This window comes from Podarcis muralis, chromosome 6 (genome assembly GCF_964188315.1).
Source record: "Podarcis muralis chromosome 6, rPodMur119.hap1.1, whole genome shotgun sequence".
NCBI lineage: Eukaryota > Metazoa > Chordata > Lepidosauria > Squamata > Lacertidae > Podarcis > Podarcis muralis.
This window is the reverse complement of record NC_135660.1, coordinates 17,292,997-17,305,317: the sequence shown is the minus strand read 5'-3', so window position 1 is coordinate 17,305,317 and position 12,321 is coordinate 17,292,997. Positions and strand designations below refer to the sequence as shown.

At 48.0% G+C, this 12,321-nt stretch overlaps 1 long non-coding RNA gene across 2 annotated transcripts; it reads left to right on the top strand.

Annotated features, from left to right (window-relative positions):
* The first annotated feature begins 270 nt into the window (after positions 1-270).
* Positions 271-5,910, top strand: LOC144327951 (uncharacterized). Of its 2 annotated transcripts, none has more exons than XR_013393129.1 (2): positions 271-1,073; positions 3,667-5,910. It is a non-coding gene; the product is annotated as an uncharacterized LOC144327951 (long non-coding RNA). The 2 variants fall into 2 exon arrangements; XR_013393128.1 differs by having other exon boundaries at positions 3,100-5,910.
* Positions 5,911-12,321: the final 6,411 nt, after the last annotated feature.

Sequence of the window (12,321 nt, the reverse complement as noted above, 5' to 3'; positions counted from 1 at the left end):
AATTAATTTAATTCCCCCCTTTTTTTCTGTTTGATTTCCCACCCCACTCCTTACCCTGCCCTTTGGGAAGATGCTCCCTGTACCTGTGAGTGCTGCCTGTGCATAATCCTCCTGGGCTTGCCTTTCCCAATAGGGAGAGAGCCCCCATTAAGGGGCTTTCTTTTGCAAAAAGGTTTTCCCCATTTTCGTCCATGCAGTGCTGTTGGCTGAGTTTTAATCTAGCCTTGGGCGGGAGCACTATATTGAGTTCCTTTAATATTGCAATGAGACTGAAGGAAGGGACGGTTTAGCTCTGTCGCAATATAGATTGCAATATAGATTGCCTGAGCAGCTTTGGCTTTAGATTCCAATAAAGATTGCTTGAGCAGGTTTGGCTTGTGACACTGGTCAAGTAAAGAATAAGAGAAGCCACGTAGGCCCAAAAGACAGGGAAATGGGTGAGGAACGTGCTTAACGTGATTATCCTCCTAAGGTGTACCTATAGGTTGGCAATTGGTGATTGGTGGAAGGAAGGTGTACCTATAGGTTGGCAATTGGTGATTGGTGGAAGGAAGGTGTACCTATAGGTTGGCAATTGGTGATTGGTGGAAGGAAGGTGTACCTATAGGTTGGCAATTGGTGATTGGTGGAGAAATGTGTACCTACAGTATAAGAATGCCTGCCAAATGCCATGTATTTACAGCCAGTTTTCAGGAGCTATCCTGCTGGTTGTCTCTGTGTACAGATTATCTCTGTGCACAGATTTCAATAAACTCTTTTTCTCCAAAGAAGATTTTGCTTTCCTGGTACTTTTGTTCCCTCCAAGGTCCGGGGATGGCGAGGCTGATGGATCCCTAGGTAAATAAGGCTTCATTTCTTTGGGGGCTCGTCCGGGATAAGCCTCCCCCCCCCCAATACGGACCGGAGGGCCAGGCTCAACCAAGGTGAACAGCTCAGCAGTGTTTTGCAGGCTCCCGTGCGCACCCCACCTGTTTCGTGGGGGGGAGCCAGCCACACTGTTCTGGAGTGGAGACATCTAGTTGAGGGAGAACAAGAGGATGGCGCCGAGGGGACAGGTCCGCAGCGGAAGCAAGGTAAGCCCAAGGGAAAGGGCGAGGCCTGATCAGCCTCACCTGGCCGTGGCAATAAAGGTGCCGCCAGGAAAAGGGAACTGGCCGTGGTAGAAGTGTGCCAGTAAGGTTAAATAAAAGGGAAACAGAGGAGAAATTATATTGCTGTGATTTGTATGTTGTATGTTGCATGTCAGATACTCCGGTGATTGAATTGTCAAGTGTGGGCCGGGGTATTAGTGCCCCTTGGCTGGGCGATTGCAGGGTTGTGCATTAGAGTGCCACCAGCAAAAGTTTGGAACAGAAGAGGGAGGGATATATATATATTGTGATTTTTGGTGTATTCTGTGTGGTGTGTGTACCGGATACTCCAGTGTTTGTCTTGATGTGTGAAGGTCGGGGCTTAGCGTTCCCCTTGGGCGATTGCAGGGTTGTGCATTTTCTGGCAGGTCTGTTGTGTGTGAAGTGTGAGAGAATTTTTACTGTGAATAGGAGCGGGGTATCTGGAAGAAATGGGTTCTGGCCAAAGTAAAAGCACCCCTTTGGAAGGCTTTTGGGGATTCAAGCTGATGAGGGGAGGATGAGGACATTGTGTGAATTAGATTGGCCCACCCAAAAGAATAAATTGGCCGTCCACCAGGACCCTTGATTTGCAACTCATTAATCTATTAGATCAGAACATTTTGAATGTCCATTCTGATCAAATCCCCTACATTTCCACATGGAAGACCAATGTGGAACAGAACCCCCCCCCCCCCTGGCTGAAGTCATGCTGCCAAAAAGTCTCAGGCAGCCGTATCTGCTCAGTCAGGAAGACAGGAGGACAACCCCCCAGTCCTCCAGGATTTAGAGAGGGAAGAAGATAAAGTTTTAATGCCCCCACTGCCTTATGCCCCGGCAACAGCCCTGGCACCACCCCCGCCACAGGGAGCAGATGGCCCAGCCCCAATCCTGTGGACAATGCATTGTTAAACCTGGGCGAAGATGGAGAAAGGGAGGAAAGAGAAGAGGATGATGAGGATGAGGCATTTGTAGGAAGATTGATTAAGTTGACAAGTGATGGAAAGATATGAACAGAGGAACAGGCAGAACGTTTGAGAAAGTATGTGGAACCTTATGCAGAAGAAGTGGACGTCAGTCCCCATTTGTTAAAAGCAGCAGGATGCATAGGGGAACAGAGAAGAATGTGGCAGAAAGAGTGGGGAAGGCAGTGAAAAGAGTGACCCTCCATAGGGCACATGAAGCACAGGAAAAGGGCGCGGCCAGAGTGATGCCTCTCCATAGAGTATATGACCCTCCGGCCCCCGCGGGACCTGATGGGGTGGTGCCCAATAGAACTTATACAGTTCAACATGTCCCCTTCTCTAGTGCAGATGTTTGTAATTGGAAGAACCAAAACCCTTCATTTGAAGAAAACCCTGCCAAAATCATTAAGCTGTTTGAGGGAATTTTTTAAACATACAACCCCACTTTTTATGATGTGCAATATTTGATGGATGCCCTGCTAGCTACAGAGGAGGATAGGCGAATTCATGCTGAAGCCCGAGCACACATGAGAGTGCAAGGGACAGAGGAGGCCCCTGGAGCCTACTTAAAGAGGCTGAAGGAAGCCTACCGCCAGTATACCCCTGTGGACCCAGATGAGGCTGCCAACGCCCCAATTCTCAAAGTGGCCTTTGTAGCCCAGGCAGCGCCCGATAAAATTTAAAAAAAATTTTTGAAGGTTTTTATGGGCCACACCCTTGAATGGATGCTGGAACTAGCCCAGACCACTTATAATCAGAGGGAGGAAGAGGCCCAGAAAGAAAAAAAAGAGGAGAAGTACCAGGCAGAGAAGTTGATGGCCCTGAAGACGGGAGGTCCACCGTTGGGAGAAACCGCCCGGGGAGGAGGGCGAGGCCGCTTAGGAAAGAGTCAGCGTGCCATCTGCCGAACGGCACGTATTTCCTCTCCTAGGCTAAAATGAGGAAATGTCAGATGCTACTACTACATCCGCGTTAGAAATTCCAAGTCACCACAGCCCTCAACCCAGCTGCCCTATTACCGGTAGGAGAAGGTGAGGAGCCCACGCATGACTGCATTGAAGTAATGGATGAGGTGTACTCTAGCAGACCTGACCTTAAAGATGAAGCAGACCCCCAGTGGCCGTCACGGTTTGTGGATGGAAGCAGCTTTGTTGAGGCTGGACACCGGAAGGCAGGTTACGCAGTGGTAGCCCTGGAAGACCAGGTGATCGAGGCAAAGCCACTCCCACCTGGAACATCAGCACAATTGGCAGAAATAACAGCGCTCACCAGAGCCCTAAACCTGGCAAAGGGGCAGAAGCTGACAATGGACCAGCCTTTGTTCACTCAGTGTTGCAGGAGTTGGCTAAGGCACTATAACTGAAAGTTGCATACAGCATACAGACCCTAGAATCAGCCATCCAAGCTGACACAGGAAACTGGGTCTAATTGGGTGACAATGTTACCCCTGGCATTACTCAGGGTCCATAGTCTCCCATTAAGGTGTTTGGGAGACCAGTCCCATATGTTAGAATGTTAACTCCATATGCTAGCCAAGATATGCAATTGAATAATTAAGTCCAGATATTCTTCCGAGTTTTCTGTCTCAACAGGTGGACCCAGGCTCGCAACCCCTGTGTGTTGGCTGCATCAGTTCGAGCCAGGTGATGAAGTGTGGGTAAAAGATTGGGCACGGACGCCGCTACAACCGTGCTGGAAGGGACCTTATACCGTCCTGCTCTCCACACCCACGGCCGTGAAAGTTGCCGGCATTACCCCTTGGGTCCACCATACTCAGTGAAGAAAGCCATTTCAGACTGGACAGTTACACCAGATCCAGAGAACTCCCTTCGGCTGACTATCTCCAGATGCCTGGCAGACGACCGCTCTGCTGATATCACACCGGAAGCTGATATCTCAACGCACAGCTGAAGAATTGGATGGGAGGGGCGCCCGCGGGCAGCGTCCCCTACGTGAAAACCCGTGCCGGGACTAATCCAGGAAGTCCACCAGATTCTACTTTCATAAGGACTTTCTCTTTTCTTTTTTTCTGTTATATTCTGTATTGATTTGCTCTATGTCCCACAGCCCTGACCCCACCGAGCCATACCGCCCTTACTGGCCTGCTGACCTCTGCTATGACTGGTTCGTCTTGCCGGTGGTAAGAGATGGCGTGCTCATTGGCTATTGGAAACAGGGGTTTGATGAGGTTACCATATTGAAACATCCCGCTTCCCCGTTGTGGCTCCTCTTCCACACCACTATCCAGCACGCGTGGGTAGTGCTCCTACGGGAAGTTGCAGAGACGGTCGAATTCTATCAAGTTCTGGACTGCTCTTGCTGTTGGGGGGAAGTAACCAACTGTCATTCGGGGGGTAGAGCACTGTACCAACCTCATTTGATAGACCAGGTCCTACTCTTAATCCAGGCAATAGATGGGACAGAACCTATCTTAATGCAAGTATTACAGGAGTGGGAGCCTTAACCAGGTGTGCATTGAAATTGCTGAACAAGTGCCAGTAAATTCTGCAGCACCACCTCTGACAATCGTGGTGGCTCGAGCCTCCCAAAATAAGAATTGCCACCCCAGGATTTCAGCCTCCATATGCCCTGGTCAGTAGGGAGGCAGCACGAGAGTTCAATCCACCCAACAGGGTTAGTAGAAAAGTTGACCCACATAGTGGGAGCATCAGCTCACCGGTGGGCTCTCATCCTTGAGGCTCAACAGGTAATCGGGCACAAATATCAGTGGGCTCTTCAACAATGAGCACACCCCCTGAATATTGCTGGGAGGAACCATGGAGTGATTGGGGTTGGTGGATGGGAGTTATTTCAACTGCCCTTGCCACATGGATGTGTCTCTTTTTCTGCTGGCATGAGCGTCATAGGCTCTGCGGGAGACGACGGCCCGATCCTTCTATCCCCTTGATGATCCTCCTAGTGTTCCTCGTTCTCCTAGTTGCAGGAGACAAGGAAGGTGCTGCACCTGGTGAACATGGTCAGATGGAGACTAGGTTATTGAGTAAAATATCAGCATTTCGGCCACAATTGACCACATGGAAACAATGATAGCTGAAAACCCGCTAAAAATTACAGAAGGTGATCCATGATCCATGGAATTGGTTATATTATTGGCTCCCCGATGGTGGTTGAATCAGGCATATTATGGTATTGACAGTACACTTATAATCCTTTTGCTTTTCTGCTTCTGTATTCCCTGCTTGGTGCAATGCTTGCAAAATATGGTGCACAAAACAATGTCGCGCATGATGGGTCCCCGAGTGATAGCTTTGAGGCGTGAATACCAGCCTATTGCCTTGGACGAGCCAGAAGGCTGTCCAAAAGAAGAGGAGGGAATGAAGGAAGGGACGGTTTAGCTCTGTCGCAATATAGATTGCAATATAGATTGCCTGAGCAGCTTTGGCTTTAGATTCCAATAAAGATTGCTTGAGCAGGTTTGGCTTGTGACACTGGTCAAGTAAAGAATAAGAGAAGCCACGTAGGCCCAAAAGACAGGGAAATGGGTGAGGAACGTGCTTAACGTGATTATCCTCCTAAGGTGTACCTATAGGTTGGCAATTGGTGATTGGTGGAAGGAAGGTGTACCTATAGGTTGGCAATTGGTGATTGGTGGAAGGAAGGTGTACCTATAGGTTGGCAATTGGTGATTGGTGGAAGGAAGGTGTACCTATAGGTTGGCAATTGGTGATTGGTGGAGAAATGTGTACCTACAGTATAAGAATGCCTGCCAAATGCCATGTATTTACAGCCAGTTTTCAGGAGCTATCCTGCTGGTTGTCTCTGTGTACAGATTATCTCTGTGCACAGATTTCAATAAACTCTTTTTCTCCAAAGAAGATTTTGCTTTCCTGGTACTTTTGTTCCCTCCAAGGTCCGGGGATGGCGAGGCTGATGGATCCCTAGGTAAATAAGGCTTCAAGACTATAAAAGGCAGAGAGCAGAGCAGGGAGGCCTTCACGGCCTGCACATATCATTCAAGCCTAAGCCTGCTACAGTTAGCAGTACAGTAAATTCCCAGCTTACCTGTAATCACTTTCGTTTATAGTATCCTCATAGGTTGGCTTTATTTTGGGTGCATGCAGTGCTGCTGGCTGAATTTTAATTTAGCCTTGGGCGGGAGCACTATATTGAGTTCCTTTAATATTGCAATGAGACAAAAAAGGCAGAGAGCAGAAACAGGGAGGCCTTCACGGCCTGCTCGGCCTGCACATATCTTTCAAGCCTAAGCCTGCTACAGTTAGCAGTACAGTAATTGTTAAGTCACTGTGACATGTGACTCAGTCTCTCTATAAGAATTTATCTGCTTGTTTGCAGGCTCACTTGTTGCTAATGTATATCTTAGGCAGACAGAGTGGAGCCAGAGGCTCTCTGTGCCTCCAATGAGCACTCTTTGCATGCTCTTTAACTATGCTGTTTCAGAACAAGTTTATTTTCTTCAAGTTTGTTTTGCCCTGATAGTGGCAATTGCCATTTTAGAGATGAGCCATTGTGGCTTAGTGGCTAGAGCGCAGGACTAGGACCTGGGAGACAGGGTTCATATCCCCCACTTAGCCATTGTTATAACAAAGCAAAACAAGCTGCTCCTTTTGGACTATTTTGTTGCTGGGTAGTTTGGCCCATTTGTGATATTGCTCTCAAAATGAACTTTGGGTTTCTTGAGGAAGTGCTTCCCTCTAAAGGGCAAGCAGGGGTACCTGGACAGGCGGCGGGCTGCCTCAAGTTTGTTATCTCATTGGAAACATTTTTGTCTGGCCTAGCAGGTGATCCTAGGTCTTGGCCCACTTGGCCCTATAATTTGATGGCCTCTGGCAGCGTTTCTGGCCTGAATAGCGTCCCCATGTGGTGCACAAAACATTGGTTTCACCTGTTCCTCACATTGTTTAGGTTTTTTCTTTTGCAGACTATGACAGGGCCTTTGCAGATACCTCCAGAGCTTGCCTCTCCTGCAGAGGATGACTTGCTGATGCCCCAAGTGCCTTCTTCCAGAAGGAAGCGTCTTCAGAGGCAGAAAAAAGCGGAGCAGGGATGATGCTTACACCTCCTTGCAGGTAAATCATCCCTGGGCTCTGATGATGATGCAGACATCACCTTAGACCTCTTCAGGGGTCAGGGTGAGGCTGTTCCGGGTCTTTAGGGATCATCCTGGATAGCTCAGCTGGTCAGCATATGGTGCCGGTAATGCCTAGGTTGCAGGATTGGTCCCTGTATGGGACAGCTGCATGCTCCCTCATCACTCTACCCGGACACTGAGGTCCAGCGCCGAGGGCCTTTCTGGTGGTTCCCTCAATGTGAGAAGCCAAGTTACAGGGAACCAGGTGGAGGGCCCTCTCAGAAGTGGCACCCGCCCTGTGGTACACACTCCCACCAGATGTCTACTACCAGACTTTTAGAAGACATCTAAGGCAGCCCCGTTTAGGGAAGCTTTTAATGTTTGATGCACTACTGTATTTTAATATTTATTTATTTATTGGACGCTGCCCTGAGTGGCTGGGGAAGCCCAGCCAAATGGGCGGGGTACAAATAGATTATTATTATTATTATTATTATTATTATTATTATTATTATTATTAAGTGGGAGAGTGGACTAGATGATCCTTGGAGTCCCTTCCAACCCCACTATTCTATAAGTGGTAATTCACTATGAGGGGAATGTTAGACGCAGGGCTGCCATCATCCCCTCAGCTTGCTAGGATCCCAGGGACGGGGACATGTGGACCACTTGCACAGCTCCACATTTCAAATGGAAATTCCCTGAGCAATAGAACCTGAAGCTGGTATGCAGGAAGCTGGCCCGGTGGCAGATTTGTTGGGACTTCTTTAGGGTTTCTGGCCAGCGTTGGCCCTGTAAATTTACACATCATGGTGGCAACACAAGGCAGGGCATCTTGCCCAAGCGGGAGCCGGCAAGCAATAACTCAATACCTCTTGCCCATATTTCCATAAAAATATCTCCTTGAAAGCCTGGCTAAAAGGTTATCTAGATGGGTCAGTGGCTTTGTGCTTGTGGGAAGGGTTTTTCCCAATGTTTGGGATTCCTCTGGCTTTTCAGCCAGTGGCTCAGAATACAGCAACTCAAAAGCCAGTTAGAGAGCTACCGGTGGTAGCCTGAAAGAAGGTTAGGAAGCAGCTTGCATTGGGACGTATGGTGGGATCCCCTTTATTCTCCTTCTAGTCCCGATTTTCATTTATCCCCATTGGGGATTGTCCCTAAGGAAGCCCCATATAATTCCATCTGATCCATATTTATCGCACCCCAAAGGCACCTCAGTGAATGATGCTATCCCTCCGGAATTGTTCCGTGAAATATGCATCTTTGGATCAGGCAGTTGAGCTTACCAACAAATTGGAGGAGGTGCCTTGTTGGCATTATGCAATATTGAATCGGCTGTTAGGCTGCTGCCGGTTCACCCTCAAGATTTTAAGTAGGCTTTAATTGGATGGTCCTTATATTGATAAGGCGATGCCAGTGGGTTGCTCAATAGGCTGTGCAGCACTGAGTCCTTTAGCGCCTTTCTGGATTGAACATTGCGAGTCAAGACTCGTTTAACTGGGGGTATTGTTATGTGGATTATTTTACTGGCTGGTTCATGTGACACCAGCCACTGCTTAGGCTAACTGGACACCCCTTTATTCCCTGAGGAGCTGGGTGTTCTGTTGGCAGTGGAGGACAGTGGGTCCTACTGCCCCTTTTAACGTATTTGGGGGCTAGCTGGATACCATTGCTCAAACATCTGCTTGCCTGTGGAAAAGCTGTTTGCCTTGAAGGACGTTATTCTTGTAATACTTCCTCTGAAGCAAGTGTTGCTTTGTCAGATCCTATCATTCCTAGGTCAGTTAAATTTTGCATGCAGGGTGGTTGCTCCAGGCTGCCCCTTCCATTCCTGCTTGGCCAGGTGGTTTCATGGCCCGGGGTCCCTTCATCATCATGTACAGTGGCCTTGAGCTTGGTAGGGCAAGGCAATCACATGTGACCTAACTTTTCTCGAGTTTTCTCCATTGTAGTGTCAGCGCACATCTGGATTGAGGAGTTTAGGGACCGTCAGGTCTGTCTTGGTCTGATAACCAAGCAGTGTGAGAGTCCTGGCAAAATGGTCCTCGTGCTCTGGCAGAGTCTTCGCACTGCTTAAGGTTTAATATTGCGTTTCTGCTCTCTTTATTTCGGGATCATCTAATGTTTTCGCTGTCGCTCTATCCCGGTTGTTTTTTGTTTTTTTTCAGTTGGAGAGCTTCAGATCCTGGGTTCTGGATGCCCAGCTATAGCCGGATTTTTCCGGAGCTCCTGTGGCACTTGGCAACAATTAATAATTATGAGGAGTAGTAGCTTACGTTTCCCCATCCGCTTTCAGGTTTTATGAGAAGGCCTGGACTGATTTCTTAAAATTTAGCTGGCAGTCCTCGGCCATTCAGAGGAACCTGCCCCCTTCTTCCGAGCAGGACCTGCAGTAATTCGCCCACCTGCTGCAGATCGGATGCACTGTTAAAACTATCAGAATTCAGTCCGCTGCAATGTCTGCTAGAGTAAAGCTTTAAATTTTCAGAGACCCTTCTAAAAGTGTTTCGTGCAGGGTCTCGGAGGGTTGGAATAGGCTCCAACCTTCACAGGACAGCAGGCAGGAAGCCGGTCAATCTTTGACCTATGCAGTATCCGCAACAAGTTAAGACTTGTCGGCTGGTTCAAGATCAAGATGAGACTTCTTTCAGTATTCCATTGTAATTTTGGTGTACTGAGGGTTGGGGAAATTGTGTTGGAGCCAGCACCGGGCTGAGAGTTTGGAGGCTTATTGCCTCAGGACTTTTCCTTATCTGCTTTGGAGCTTGTCATAAGTGTCTGGAGCTCTAAGTCAGACCTAGTGAGCAGGGTTGCCACCATCAGGCTTCCATTCACAGGTGAGGTGGGCCCTTGCCCTGTTATTGGATACTGGAAATATTTGGCTTTTCGTTCCCCTGGGGGCTGGCTCGATCTTAGTGCACAGAAATGGGTTCCAGTTCGACAGGCATCTAATTGCTCACGTCGTGTGCCAGTTATTGCAGCCTGCAGCTTGCCTACCGCCCGGCAACTGGGGAAGCTGGCCCTTGTCCGGTAAGGGATCTTAGGAGGCACCTGGCTTTGCGACCTTCGAGCGAAGGGGCCCTGTTTATTCACGAAAATGGGCACCCCTTGGTGCGGCAACAATTCACTAAGGTGTTGCGTAAAGCTGTTGCGGCATGTGGCCTTGAGGCAGCGGAATTTGCTCCTCATTCCTTCCGGATTGGTGCTGCAAAGACAGCTGCTCATTGGGGTTTATCTGTGAAGCGGATAAAAGACTTGGGTCGGTGGAGGTCGGATGCGTTTAAAGTTTATGTGCGGAGACTTCCGGAGGCGGCGCGAAACGGCAATGGCGGTCCTCTTCAGCTGCTGAAGAGGGGCTCCGCGGAAAAGCGTCGTGCGCTACGGCACAGCGACGACCCACTCAGAAAATCCACGGGTAGAGTGAGCCCGTGGCCGTGGGATTCGGCGGGCACCAGGAGCGACCTCGGAAACGCAGAAGGGACCCCGTAAGGGGCTCCGGAACGTGGAGGGGGTAGCGGTGCTGTGAATCCATCGCTCTTTCCGCGGAAGTGAAGCCGCGCGGCTGCTGCTGATGAGCGCTGACCTTTCTTCTTTGAACATTTGATTGGAAACAACATACTCGTGAGTAAGAGATTTGAGACTCTATTTGAACAGTAAATTGTGAATTTCGGCTGAAAGCGGGAGACGTTAAAAAGGAAGTCAGTCTTCCGTCCCTGTTTAAAGTGTTGAGCAAAGTCTTTCTAAAACGGAAGCATTGAAAGGAGTTAAAAGGAACCTGGAATTTACCTCGCAAATTCAGAATTGACTGCCAAAAAGTTAAGGACAAATTAAAACTGTACTATAAGTGGACAAAGACTGGGTTATTCCTCTTTCTCTTTTGTGGATTATAAAGTTAAGAGACCCAGCTCTCGGGCTGGCTGGATACAAAGTAACATCAGACTGTGGTGACTGTGTATAGGGATACAAAGTTTCATTGGGCTATTTTGTAAGTTACAAGAAAGGAACTGTTGCAAGCACCTTTGCAAGGATCTTTTACACTCTGCAGTTTAAAGGGAATTTAGAGGGTTCCCCCCCTCTGTTTTGGATTTACTTTACTTGGGAACTTAAAGGAAAATTTTCATCTTTCTCTCTAACCTCTGGGGTGCTCCCCCTGCTGGATTGTAGAATTATCAGTCTCTGAGAACTGCTGGTTGTTTTGGAATTTTTTATGTCTGGATGTTTACTTTCTGGATTGCTTTTCCCATGGGAGTTACAATTTGACCTTGAAACATAGACAGCTGTGGAATGAGTGGTGCAGGAAAAACAAGGGCCGGCAAGAAAGCAAAACAAGCTGAACTATTGCAATTAACTTTGCCTGTGCAGCATCGTAGGTCATCGGTCCCAATTGTGACGGGTCTGCAAGAAGGACAACCTAAACAGCCAGTTTTGGAGGATATGGCTGCAGGAGGGCTAGACCCTATCTCTAAAGAAATATTGGACCAACTGGCAGCTTTAAACAAAAAAGCTGATGAACAAGCGGCTAAATTTGACCAGGTGACAGCTACAATTAATAAATTGACAGACCAAGTTGCTCAAAATACACAGGCGATAGGAAATATTGAAAAGACCACAACAGAGAGTCGAAAATTAGCCGAGGAAGCAAGTGCAAAAGCAGACCAAAATACAAAAAGGATAGAGGAACTAAGAGGAGAAGTAAGACCACTGAGTAGACAAGTTACTGAACAGCAGGCCTATCTGTCTATGGCAGAGCTGAAAAGCAGAGAAAGCAATCTTAGGCTTAGAAATATCCCAGAATTAGAAAAGGAAGATCTGACCAGCTTTTTGACTGCAGAAATATCCAAGTTCTGGGGTTTGGCAGAAGAGAAGGACTTCAAAATTGTCACCGCCTTTAGACTGGGAAGAGTGGCCAAAAAGGATAAACCAAGAGATTGCTTGGTCATATTGAGATCTAAGCAAGAAAAAGATAATATACTCGGCCTACATTTCAAAAATTCATTGGTGATACAGGGAAAGACAGCAGAAATCTTCAGAGACATACCAAAACAGCTGCTGGATTTAAGAATTATATATAAAGATCTGGCAAGATTACTGAGAAACAACACAATTCCTTACAGGTGGGAATTCCCCCAAGGCCTATCTTTTAACTGGAAAGAGAAGAAGGTAAGAATCAGAACAGCAGAGGAGCAAGAAAAGTTCC